General features: G+C 44.0%; 1 protein-coding gene across 5 annotated transcripts in view; it reads left to right on the top strand.

Moving 5' to 3' along the window:
- The window catches only part of Astn2 (astrotactin 2), a 948,854-nt gene that overhangs the window by 634,928 nt on the left and 300,596 nt on the right, over window positions 1-13,330 (top strand). The gene's annotated exons all lie outside the window — the stretch shown is intronic.

The following is a 13,330-nucleotide window of genomic DNA, read 5'->3' as shown; positions in this document are numbered from 1 at the left end:
GACCTCCCATCGCTTGCTTTAAGGATGACACTAGTATATTTTCTCTTCCCCTCTTCCTCACCTCCATCCTTGGTTCTTTCCTGAAAGTATCCAGAGCTCGTCACTCATGACCCCAGCTGATTAGCTGCTGTGAAGTTGTTCTTTCTGGTAGTCCTAACTTGGTGCACCCCCATTCTGTAGCTAGAGTTTTCCTGCCTTGCCCACAGTCAGGACAAATCTTTGTCACCCGCCAGTCCCACAGCCGCTCAGACCCAATCAAATAAACACAGAGACTTATATTGCTTACAAACTATATGGTCATGGCAGGTTTCTTGTTAACTGTTCTTATAGCTTAAATTAATCCATGTCTATAAATCTATACCTTGCCACGTTGCTTGTGGCTTACTGGCGTCTTTACATGTTGCTTGTCCTGGCGGTGGCTGCAGTGTCTCTCCCTCCTTCTTCCTGTTTCCTTCTCCTTGTCCCACCTATACTTCCTGTCTCCTCTCTCATTGTCCCGCCTATGCTTCCTGTCTGGTTACTGGCCATCAGTGTTTTGTTTATACAGAGCAATATCCACAGCACCATTCCCCACCCCATCTGACTCTCCCACCACCACAGCCAATCAAATATAGCATTGCCTCGTTATAAGCCATAGGCCCCTAGGGTAAGGCTTTGGTAGAAATTTAACCTGGTAAATGGAAACTTCAAAAAAAGGAAAATCTTTTTTGTATCAGATTGGGAATTCTAACACAGTAACCCACCTCCCCTCGAGATATAAAAGGTATATGTTAGATCAGATTTTGAACTGGAATTGGCAGGAATCAAGTAAGGTCTACTAACCAAAGGCCAGGATATAAGACCAAAATGTATAGTCCTATCACTTATGGTGAGAGCATCATGACAAAGCTTACAGGATAGGCTAAGACAGATATCTAGGAAACTAAATAGAGATCCAATATCCCCAACTAGTTACTAGAGAGGAACTAAAGCTGGAAACCACATTATTCCTTCATCTTTGACTCCTTCACTTTTCCTTCTTGCTTTTTATTTTGAATCTTCTAGGAAATCTTTGCACTATCAAAGATAGACTCATCTGTAAATAAATAATGACTGTACTGTTTGTTTTGTACTTAAAAAACACGAGTACCAAGTTCTAACCTGAAGCTAAGTTTTTCAAAGCTCTAAACTAGGAAGGTCATAAATATTCTATGACTGGAATAAGGTCCTAGAGAGTAATGTCAAGGTGAAGTACTGGCTGAGGGACATGCGTCTAGTATAAGGTAAGAGAATTGAAGACATGTAGCTGAGAGGGATGAGGCTCCTGGGAAAGGGGCTGGTCATTTCAACCAATGCTAAACCTCTGGCTGAGAGCATCATATAAGAAGTAGTGACTATGAGAGCACTTATATGTCTAAGCCATCGACTTATCTGATTGGATGGCCTTTACCTGACCTGAACTTGGCCTCTTTCTAGCTTAGAACCACTTGATGTATAGTTTGAGGATTTGCAATCTGCTCATCCTGTTTCTCATCATCCTTCTTACCCTTGCTGGCAACCTAGGACTCTGCTGTTTCAGATAGTAAATACTGAATGTGTTTCATGAATATGATTGCATGCTGAGAAGCAGTCTGAATGAACCCCAAAACTATCACATAGACCATTAGTCATAAACAAAAAGAAAGTTTGGATGCAGTGGTGTCTGTGGAGGGTTAGTGCTGATACTGATTTCTCAGTTGCTTCTACTTAACATTTTGTCTTTATTAGTCTGTACTTTTGACTGCCTGGCCTCTTAACCTCAATATCTCTATACAGAGGAAACCAAATTTTATCTGTGCAAGGCCGATACCACTGTCCATGGTCCTTGAAGAAGTCTCTGAGTCATCAAATGAAGATGGTATACTCTGAGAGGACTTATTTTTTAATTTATTTATTTTTATTTCATGTGCATTGATGTTTTGCCATGGGTGCTGGGTCCTCTGGAACTGGAGTTACAGATAGATATGAGCTGCTATGTGGGTGCTTGGAATTGAACCCAGGTAATCTGGAAGAGCAGTCAGTGTTCTTAGCCACTGAGCCATCTCTCCAGCCCTGAGAGAACTTATTTTTGTTCACTCATTTATAAATCAACCCTTACTGAGTGCTAGACTCTGCATGACATAATGATAAGGGAACTAGTTTAAATTCCATCCCTGCTCTCTTGATGGTGTTCAGCCAATGTGGAAAATGCAACCATAAACAAACCATGGTCCTCTGGGAAGTATTACAGGCCTTACTACCATTGGTTGTGTGGTGAGCATCAAATAGTGTGGACCAATATATTTCTTTTCTGAAACAGCCCTATGATTCACTATTCACTATGTCCCTTCTACAGCTGGGAAAATAGGGCCATGACAAGAAGAAATGATATATTTAGAAAGTCCTTTGTGCCAAGACTTATCTATTATAACCAGCACCCATCCCCATTAATCTGTTCTCTTGGTCCTGTGCCCTCATAGTCCTATATTGTGATAAAAGGTACACGAACTGGAAGGAGCACCTGATATATAGCCAGATTATCCAGGGAGGTTTCTAAGAAGTGATACCAGGTTTGAATTTGGAAGGGTAAACAGTTGTTAGAGGCGTAGAGATTTTAGCAGAGAGATCTGCAGGTGAACGAATTACATGGTACAGAAGTGACAAACACAAGATGGCAAGTGACGTGGCCTCAGGCTGTGACGGTCTAGGAAAAACAGACAGGGGAGGGGGGCGGCATTCCATTGAGTGCTGCCCTTGAATCCTAGAAGGACATCTCACTTGGCAAATTGGTTTAAGGAGGAAACTAGATTGAAGTATGTGGAGGTGTCCTTAGAGAAAACTTTCCACTGTGTCCTCAAGAAGTTGTTGTTTTTTTTGTTTTTTTTAACTGAAGAGTCTTGACTTTTCCATAGGGAACTCATTACCACCTTGAAAAAAGTTCATGCATGTTCAAAAACAGGAAACAGAGAACCTGGAGGGTGAGGCAGGAGAGTAAGAAAACTGGAAAGATGATTGATTACACAAGAAGTACTCAAAGACTGGAGTTTCTGATGCCAGATAAATGAATACTCAGAGGGAAGACAAGCTGACGTCAAATCTCAAAGGTTATGGCAAGGTGTTGAGTAAGCAAAAGAGCCAGGGAGCTGGGGACAGAGAAGCTTGTGAGGCCTTGGGTAAATTGCATCACCTCTCTGGGATACAGGTTCCTCAGGGTAAAAGACAGACTACCTAGCAGTTTTTCAAAACTAACCTGAGAATTAAAGACGCTACATGTGAGGTAGCTAGTACATAACCAAACACCCAACATGCAGTAGCTGATGCTACACACATTATTACACTGTAGACATACAGAGGTGAAGAAAGGACTCACCTTGTTTACATCCTCAGACCTGAATTGACAAATTCAGTACCATTATCCCAACCTGAAGACAATCACATGTAGTTTGCATAATCCACACCACAGCAAGCTGACAATTATCCCACCCATGGGCTCCAGCAACAGTGCTCAGCACTGGCAGCTAGTTCTCTTGTTCTTATCCTTTTCCCTTTCCAGAAGTGAATGTTTTCAAAACTTTCTTAGCCTTGGTTTAAGTCCCTAGTACTATCTCATTTTTCCTTTATTCCCTGCCCTTTTAAAGAGAAAAATTTGAGACCATTAGGCAGGAGAGGGCATAACTTCCAAACCTCCTCATATGCATTCCTACCATAGAAAAGAAATATCTGTCTATGCCTAGTACTTTTCTCACCCTTCTGATCATAAGTAACCTGATATCACCAGGAATCAGCCCCTTTTGTCTTACGTACCTTCCTTCACCCGAATCTTTCTCATTGGACCACAGATCTCTCCAGTCTCACCCTCTCCTCGAACTTTCAGTTGCTTTCAGCTACCACCTTATGTCTTCCATTCACAGCCAGACTTCTAGAAAGAGGCGTCTATGCAAATGGTCTCTGCTTCTTCACTTCCCACTTTCTCCTCCGCCCACCACAGTCTGGCTTTTATACCCGTCACTCTCACACACTACCTCTTCCGAGGCCAACAGTGCACATGTTCACGGCTCTATACACTTCAATCCAGCTCTACATTCAGTAATGCTGTTTACTCTCAAACACATCGCTGACTTCTCTGGATAGCACATTCCTGGTTTTCTTGCCATCTTTTTAGAAACTTCCACCTCCTGTGGACTGAGGCTCAGCATGCTTGTCTTCTCTTTCAATACATTTTTTTTGGGCTGTAGAGTCGCAGAACATCCCATGAATACCATCTACCAAATTTGTACCCCAGGACTGAGGCTTTCCTCAGAGCTAAGGACAGAGTTATGCACGTGGCCACAATAAACCTACGTGATTAGAGAAGTGGTTTGCTGATGGAATCTCAAACTCAGTCATTTGATAGTATCAGAATATAGATGAATTTTTAAATAATCATTTCAGACGAGAGTGTCATCTTATTCCAGGAGGACTGGTGAACACAATGCTATAAACTGGGTAGTTACAAAGAACAACTATTTTTTCATGAGGGAACTGAGACCTGGGAAATCCAAGAGCAGGGCAGATTCTGTGCATTGAGGACACTCTTTCAAGCTCATGGAGGGCAGCTTCTAAACATATCATCACATGGTAGAACAGTGGTTCTGTCCTGGGCTTCTTTTATGAAAGTATCAATTCCATTCATGAAGGTATTTGCAGCCTTCCAGGGACCCCACATCCAAATACAGTCACTTCACTTGAGTTACAATTTCAACCTGTTGAATTCAGGAAGATGCAATATTCTGAGCACAGCAGATGTCTTGGGAGAGTACAGGTGGCAAAATGAACCAAGGCAGATTCTTTGTGAAAGGGGCAGCTAAGGATCCAGCCAAGATGATGGAGGAATATGCAGGGACAGAGGTGGGATGCCATGGAGTCTCCAGAAGAATGTGCTTTGGAGGAAGGCTTGGTCAAGGAACAGGACCATGGGAACTAGTGGACAAGGCAAATTGTGTTCTCAGCAGTGATAAAGGGGGATGTTTGAGGGGGGTGCTATAAAATGCTAATTAGAATTCATTGAGACGAAAAAAAATTTGAGGTGGTGAACTAACTCTTTTTCAAGGAAGAATTTCTCCAGAAAGTGGAGGCAAAGCATGGGATGTGGGGAGTTTACAGTATATTCTAATCATGTTGTCTAACTCCTCTGCTAAATGGCTAAGTGTTTGAAGACAGGCTCTTTGTCTGCTTGCTTTGTTTTCTTTCATTTTGATCTTCAATGCATGAAGTTTGGCATAAGGTGGGTGTATAGTAACTTTTGTCTTGAAAAAAAAAAAACTAGCAGTATCAACAATTGCACAGGTTGTTTTCTGAGAGAATGCATCCCTTTTCATTGTAGATAAGGGATTAGAAAATGGATGGTTTCCTCCTCCTGTTCCTCCCTCCTGTTTTCTTGCTTTTCCTCTTCTCCCTGTGTTCCTCTCCCTCTCCCTCACCTACCTTTACTTTCAGAGATATTTAGTGACTCCATTGTACTGTTCTATCATTATATCCCCAGGGCATTCTCTGTGAGACAGGAGCCCTACTATATGGTGGGTGTGTGTGTGTGTGTGTGTGTGTGTGTGTGTGTGTGTGTGTGTGTGTGTTTTCTGAGTACTCCCCAGGGGTGTCTATCCTTTTTCTGTGATGAGAGGGGACAGCGTGCGCTGGAATCAAAGTCATGCCTTTGAAGCTCATGGCCTCTTCTTTGGAGCTGCTCAGCTCACAAGCACACATTTTATTAGTGTCTCCTTGTTACTGTGCTATTAGAAGCTGTCAGCTCCCTCCCTTCCTAATGCTCTCCTCTGCTTTGAAATGTTTTGTCAGGTTTGCATATGCCTAGAGAACAGGGGTTCCGGGTTCAGCAGAATGTGTCTTCCAGTGTGTCCTCTAAGCCTGTCTCTGGGCGCCATGCTTAATTAGACTGGAACAATCACTCTCTCCTCTCCCAAGCCACCCCTCCCTCTCCTTGCTTCCAGACAAGCTCCTGAAGCTAGCAAAGCGCTACCAAAATCTGCAGAGGCGACTTGGAGCATGAATAGGTTGATGGGTAAAGAGGGATGGCTTCCTACTGGGTCAGTTCTGAAAGCTTGCTCTCTCCTTTTCTTCACCCCATGTTCCACTACGTGTGTTTGTATGTCCATTTGTATACATATGTGTTTTCACAAGTTTGTGTATGTGTCTGGGTATGTCTGACCCTGTATGGGTATGGATGTTTACTTGGATGCAACGTAGCTGTGCCTGACTATGTTTGAGTAAGAGTATGTGAATGTGAAAGCAAGTGTGTTAATGTGTGTGTGTGTGTGTGTGTGTGTGTGTTTAAGGGCTTGTGAGTGTGTTTATGTGCATATAAATGAGACTATGTTCGTGCAGTGAGGATGTATGCTTATGCATGTGTGTGGGCATTCTTGTTGAATCATTCTTGTCAGAATGAAGTGTGTACCAGGCTGACTCTCATCTCTTTGTTAGAGCTCTACTCTGTTAGGGAACAGCCCCCATCCCTGCATCTTTAGGATAACTGCAGCCACTGATATTTGACAGTAGCCTGTTCTGTCTTGAGCTGTGATTTAAGCACCTTAAATATTAACCGTCTTTTCGTAAAAAATTGAAAGAGAAATCATTTTCCTAACTCCTCAGAGACTTTGTCCTTCGTGCACTGTCACCCTAGAGGTAACATTTATTCCTATAGGAAATTCAGCAATACTTTCTAAAAAATAAAAAGTCAGCAACAACCTGAAGTTGCATTTGCTGAGGTCTGCTTTCATGTTTTAGTGAATTTTCATCCAAATGTACCTCAGTGCTTGAATTACATATTATATACAGAAAAACTTACAAATGAAAACACAGCATATGTTTATCTTTTTTCACTTCCCAGTATCCCTTAGAGCTCATTCCCTCTAATTTATGAAGATCAGCTGTATGTTTTAATGTCTATTATCTAGATATAATTTGTTTAATCAATCCCCCACTGATAGGCATTCAGATTATTTCCAGCCTTAGACTATGTTGGACTAAGCAACCTTGTAAATACAGCTGTGAGCATCTGACTGCTTAGGATAATTCCAAGAAGCAAAACCATTGGGGGCAAGAGGTGTACATATGTAAATGCGGAAGTGAAATGCCTCATAGCCTTAAGAAAGGTCAAAACAGTTTATATGTCAAGTCCCTGATGTAGTAGTGGCTTAACAAGTTCCTGAGCTAGCCAGAGAGAGGGCAGCTGGCGTTATCTGGGCTCTCATGTAACTCCAAACACTGTTTAGAGAGCAAACTTTTGATGGCAGTGGCCCTCTAGCTAGTTGATCCAGGTTTGGCGCCTGGAGCTGTTGGTTAGGTCAGCTGCAGGGTGCCAGATAGACTAATGGCAGAGAACGGAAGAAGAAAGGGGCTGTCTCTGTATAGGAAGGCTCATTACACTGCTCCGCCACTTCAGAGGATGCTCACAGGTAGAACCTGGCCTCAGATCAGGAGGAACCCTCTTGGGCTGAATTACCCTAATTCCGACCCATGCTGTCTCAGTCCTCAAATTTGTCATTAGCAGGCACATTGTAGAGGCTTCCAAATTTCACACAGCGGCTCTCAAAGATAAAGAGGACTGAGACAGAATGAAATGAGGAGGAAAAAAGAGGAGACAAAGGCAGGGGTAGTGGGGCTGAGTGCGCAGGCACACTGGGAAGAATTGAGACTCAGATGGCGGCCTGGATTAGATCGTTAGTGTTTTAAAATTCCAATTAAAAGAGCAGAAGCCATTAAAAAAAAAAAAAAAACAGCGCTCACAAAAGGGTAGGAGGACAGTTGCAGCAAAAACAACAAAATATTCAAAGAAGTGAATTGATGAATGACGTTCGTTAGTCCCAAATGTATCCATAGAAAAACATTCAAATGGAGAAGTAAGCAGAGGCAGATCAAATGTCAGCTTCCTTGTGGCTGTCCTGGCAAGCTGTGCTTGCTCCAAAAGCTGAATATTCATTAGCAAGGGTTTGGGGGTTAATGCGATGCCACAGAAGGCAAGATGCTGAAGCAGGTTGGCCAAGGAACTGAGCTGCCTTACAGCTTCAGCCACAGCTTTCACTGACCCCTTGGGTGACTCTGGAATGAAGTCCTTCAGTATTAACTGTAGTTGGACTCTATTTCCATGCCTTTCACTCCCTATGACCTTCACACACACAGTGAGCAGTTTAAGTGTATGGGCTGTTTGATGAGAAACCATACCCTTAGGGGGAAACAGCTAAAGGCTGCAGGCTAAAAACACCCAGAGAATCTTGGTAGTATTCCTGGTCAGAAGAACAATCAGGACAGGGTATCACAGTTTGTGCCACACCATCATGTGACCTTGGCCAGCTAATAGAATTTCTCTGGCCGGCTAGCTTTCTTATGTGTGAACTAAAGTGAACACAACAAGCATGCTGGAAAGATGCTCTGCCTGACATTCAGCCCCTAGGGAGCATCAGTAATCACTGCATGCTGGTCTCCCTCTGGGCTTCGCAGCTTTATTACGCTGCTGCTGCTCTTGTTGGCTGAGGGTTTCCCACCCTCGCCCTGATATTGCTCTCACACCAAGGGGCCTAATCCTAGGATAATGTCTTGCATGTGGTGGGAAAGGAACAGCTATTAGGCTCACTTAGTCCCTACTACAGGGTAGATGCCGACAGTCACTTTCTCTAAACATTATCTTGGCAGTCCTGTCCATCAACAGGGCTCAGAGAGAAGAATCTCACTGCAGGCCACACAGCCAAATCATGTAGGAAGTGCAACAAACAGTTCAGGTCTCTACTCTACTGTTTCAAGCACACACAGGCTGCATCTGTCATTCCACTCTTTGGTTTTGCCTGTTTTCAGGAAGTCTGAAAGACGAGTTTGCCTGGAAAACAACCCCCTCCCCCACCTTTTTTTAGGGTGTAAGATAATTATTTAACTTCATTAATCGGATACCTGCATTTGGAGTCACTTAGAGTCTGCACGTGGCAAGCAATGTTTTAGCTAGAAATGGCATTACACAAATGTGTTTTCTTTCATTTTGAAATTTCTGGTGTTTTGTTTGTCATAGATGGGATCTCCCCGTGTTGTAGACTGGCTCAGGTCACGGCATGTGGCATACGCTGGCTTCAAACTCAGCATCCTCTTGCCTCCACTTCCTGAATGCTGGGGTTATGGATACCTGTCACCATGACTGGCATAAATTCTGGGTCTTTTGCAGAGACCCATGACCAAACATTAGGCAGAGCTTGGGGAATATTGCCAAAGAGGGGCCCAGAGGGGACAAAAAGGTACCACAGGAAAACCCACAGAATCAACTCCCCTGGGCCCATAGGGGCTCACAGAGACTGAAGGACAATCAAGGAGCCTGCATGGGTCTGACCTGAACCCTCTACATTCATGTTATGGTTATGTGGTTTGATCTTCTTATGGGACCCTAACAGTGGGAATGGGGGCCTGTCTCTGACATGATTGCTTTCTTTTGGAACCCTTTTCCTCTGGGTCACCTCACCCAGCCTAGTAGGGTAGGTGCCTAGTTTTACAGCGACTTGATAAGCCATGTTTGGTTAATATCACTGGGAAGCCTTCCTTTGTCTTAAAGGAAATGGAGGAAGAGTGGATGGGGGGAGGTGGGAGAGACTGGGATAAGGGGGGAACTGTGGTTTGAATGTAATATAAGACAACAAAATGATCTTTAGAGCCCCCCCCCAAAGCTGTGTGAATAGAATAGATATCAAAGTCTCCAAAATGCTGCACTTGGAGACACTTACACACATCTCCAAAACAGTAAAAGGAGAAAAAGAGAATATATTACAAATGTGTGGCTGGCCAGCTAGGGGATTTGTGAAAGAGCAGAATGGTTACCCACAGCCATGCATATCCCTACAGAGCAATGCAACACCCTACAGAGGTAGGTAAGTGCAGTAGTCTCTTTCTCCCTTCACAGAGTGTACAGCCACTGAACCTGTCATTACTAGACAGGTTACTCTTCAGACAGGGAAGAAAGCGGGCGTGATGGATGGCTCGGTGGGTAAAGTGCTTGGTGCACAAGCATGAGGACTCAGCTTAGATGCCCAGATCCCATGCAGAGGCAGATATGGAAGCACACATCGCCATGCTACCACAGTGAGATGGCAGATGGATATAGGAGAATTACTTAAAGCTTTACGGGCAGCTAACCTGGTATATGCAGTGGTGAATAGCAAGAGACCTTGCTTTAGACAGGGTAGAAAGTGAGGAACAGCATCTGAGGTTATATTCTGACCTCCACGTGTATACTGTAGCATAGGAACACCCACACTCATACACACAAATGCACATGCGCATACACCCTAGAGAGAGAGAGAGAGAGAGAGAGAGAGAGAGAGAGAGAGAGAGAGAGAGAGAGAAGAGAGAGAGAGAGAGAGAGAGAGAGAGAGAGAGAGAGAGAGAGAGAGAGTCCTTCCCAGGGTTTCAGGGTAAGAAGAAAAGACAAAGGGTTCTGAATGAAGGCAGTCATGTAGCTGAAGTATGTTCTGTCCAGAATCTCTTGGAGCAAGTTATCCAATTTTTCTGAACTTTGGTTTCATCATCTGTAGAACAGGGGCATAAGGACCAACTTCAAAGGACTACAACGAGCAGATACATCACTATATTTCAAGGAGGGGTTAAAAAACTTGTTTCTGCAGAGAGCTATTTTGAGCTATGCAGTCATATGATCTTTATTGTACAATAAATAAAATAATCAATTCTGCTTCTGTAGTAGCAAAGCAGCCATGTATAATGTATAAATGAAGCCATCCCTCCACCCATCCACTTAAGTATGTCAGGGTTGTATTCCTATAAAACTTTATTTATAGACATTAAGTTTTGAATATCTATAATTTTCACTTGTCACAAAATATTATTCGTCTTCTGCATTTTTTAAATAACCACTTAGGAATTACAAAAACACTCTCTGCTCATAGTCTGTACAAAAACAGGCAGAGGGCTGGATCTGGCCTACAAATGGAAGTTTGGCAACTCCTAGTCTAGAATATGGAGCTCACAGAAGCTGACTAAAGGATTGGAGTTCATCTCTGTTTTCCTTCCAATATACTAAAGATTTGTGGTTTTCAGAGCATAGCACATAGACTTTTATGGCCAGCCAATCAGGTTAGCCCTCCTGGTAGTCCTACTAAGTAGAGTAAAAGGAGGGCAATGCCCCCCTTCATTGCAGAGGTATAAAACTGAAGCCAACAACTGGGGGAACTTTCCAAAGCCAAGGCTTCAAGGCTCCAATTTACCACCACTATCTATTTCTGGATATCAGTTACCAGAATGAAGGACTGTGGGACATCATGATCAGGCCAGTATCATTGCGGTTATTAAATTGCTGATTAGTGATGTGTCCCCAGCACCTTTAACCTTTTTGACATTTGTTACTTTATTGTTCCTCATTGAATTCCACGAGGGGGAGATTATTCACCACTCTCTCCCCCACAACTCTTAGGAGACTGGACTGACTGCCCTAGGAAGTCACCAAGTGCTGTAAATAGCCCAGCTACCAATGTCCACTTCTGCATATCTCTGCCAGGACCTTTCTCCCCAAGCTTTTCTAAAGGTTGTGTAATGACCAGGCTACCTTGAACCGGAATCTGAAGACATTCTCTTAATCAGCGTTTACTTCTAACCCATTCTACTCTACTCTCCAAACAGCAACCAGAACCATTTTCTAAAGCACGGGTCTACCAGGTTATTCCTTGCTCAGAACTCCTCAATGGCTCCCCATTTTAGCCAGAATCAAGGCCAACCTCTGCAAGTTGGTGGACAGCTCTCCTTAGAACTGAGCTCAAGCCCGTTTCCCAAGCCTGTTCCGTCACTTCCCCATCCCTTCTTTGCCTGCGGGCACACATGTCTACACAGACACCGGCAGGACTGAGTCTTCCACCAGCTCTTTCCTGTGTCTGGCCTTGGCAGGTGCCGTTTTGTCTACCTGGAATACTCCTCCAATGTGACTTCCTAAAATACTGATTCCTCCTTGATTGCTTGCAGGAGTCTGTCACCTCCTCGGGAAGGCTTCTTTAAACATCTCTTCCAAGTCTAGGTGACCTGTGCTCCTTTGCCTCTCTCTATCAGTGCCCCTATCAATATCAGACAAGGTTATGTGCATGTCTCCTTAAGAATAATATGGTATATGTCTTGTTAAAAATATGTCATGAGCAGATATTAAATAATCAAATATATGAATGAATGAACTCCTTAGAGACCAGCCAAAATAACAAACAAAACAAAAGCCAAAAGATACCCATGTGCTCCTACATGCCTTGATCCAGGCATGGTCCACTACAGGATTCTGCAGTTGTTTCCTGAATTGATGAGAGGAACGGATATGAAAACGGGTAGATAGACTGGTAAGTGGCACAAATAACGCAGTAGGACTTAAGCATTACACCAGCCATGTGTGACCTGGTCAGCACAGGGCAAGTTGAGGATTACTAGTTACCCAATGTGTCATAGGCAGGAGGCTCCAGTCTCAGCGTCCTCCCAGCCTCTCTGCCAGGCTCCAAGCATAGCTCCTCTCCCTTAAAACTGCTGAGACGTGATGCTTCCCCACCTCCACATCCTCCTTCCTCCCCCACCCGGAGAGTAGGTTTGGTGTTCCTACAGATGTTTGTATTCTCTGCAGCTGATGAAAATATTCATTATCTTGTTAGCTGTGCTGGAGAAGGAAGTGCCGATTTGCATTTTCCCAGCTAATCAGAGTGGCACAAGTAGTGCCTGTCACCCGGGCCTGTTCCCCACCACCCCCACCTCTTCAGCATGTGGTAGAAGGATTCCCCACCTTGCAGACACTGCCTCTCTCTCCCCTCCCCATTTCCAAGGCACAGTCTAGAAGGAGAGCAGTGGAGGCCCAGCCTGTCTGCACACGCTGCAGACTTGCTTCTCAGAAAGGATTTCTGCTCATGCGCCTTACTTACAAACCTCTTGTGGCTCTCAACTCTCAGTCAGGTCTCAGCCACTCAGCCTGACTTTCATCTGCTAAGGTTAAGGTTGTACCTATGACTGATTCTTGACATTTCCCCAAATGCCTTGAATGCCTTTAATTCTAGTGGTGCCTTCAATGCTTGAGTTTAGCCCCGTTCACACACAATGTTACCCAGCCAGCAGGGGCTGCTGTGGGAAAAGCTTCCCCTCCTCCTTGAGTAAAAGCAGTCATAGCTGATGTCTTAGTGGGAGCTGTGGTCTTGTTTGGAGGAAGTTCAGGGCTTTATGATGAGGCTGTGCCTTCCAGCCTTGGCAAGGTTGGAGGCCTCTGGCCATGACATGCATTTTTGTCCCTGGAAAGAGTGAATGATCTGGGCCCATGAAGTATGTGCATATGCATCGAACCAAGATT

This window comes from Peromyscus leucopus, chromosome 2 (genome assembly GCF_004664715.2).
Source record: "Peromyscus leucopus breed LL Stock chromosome 2, UCI_PerLeu_2.1, whole genome shotgun sequence".
Lineage (NCBI taxonomy): Eukaryota > Metazoa > Chordata > Mammalia > Rodentia > Cricetidae > Peromyscus > Peromyscus leucopus.
The sequence above is the reverse complement of the archived record's forward strand: the minus strand, read 5'-3'. Positions and strand labels throughout refer to the sequence as shown.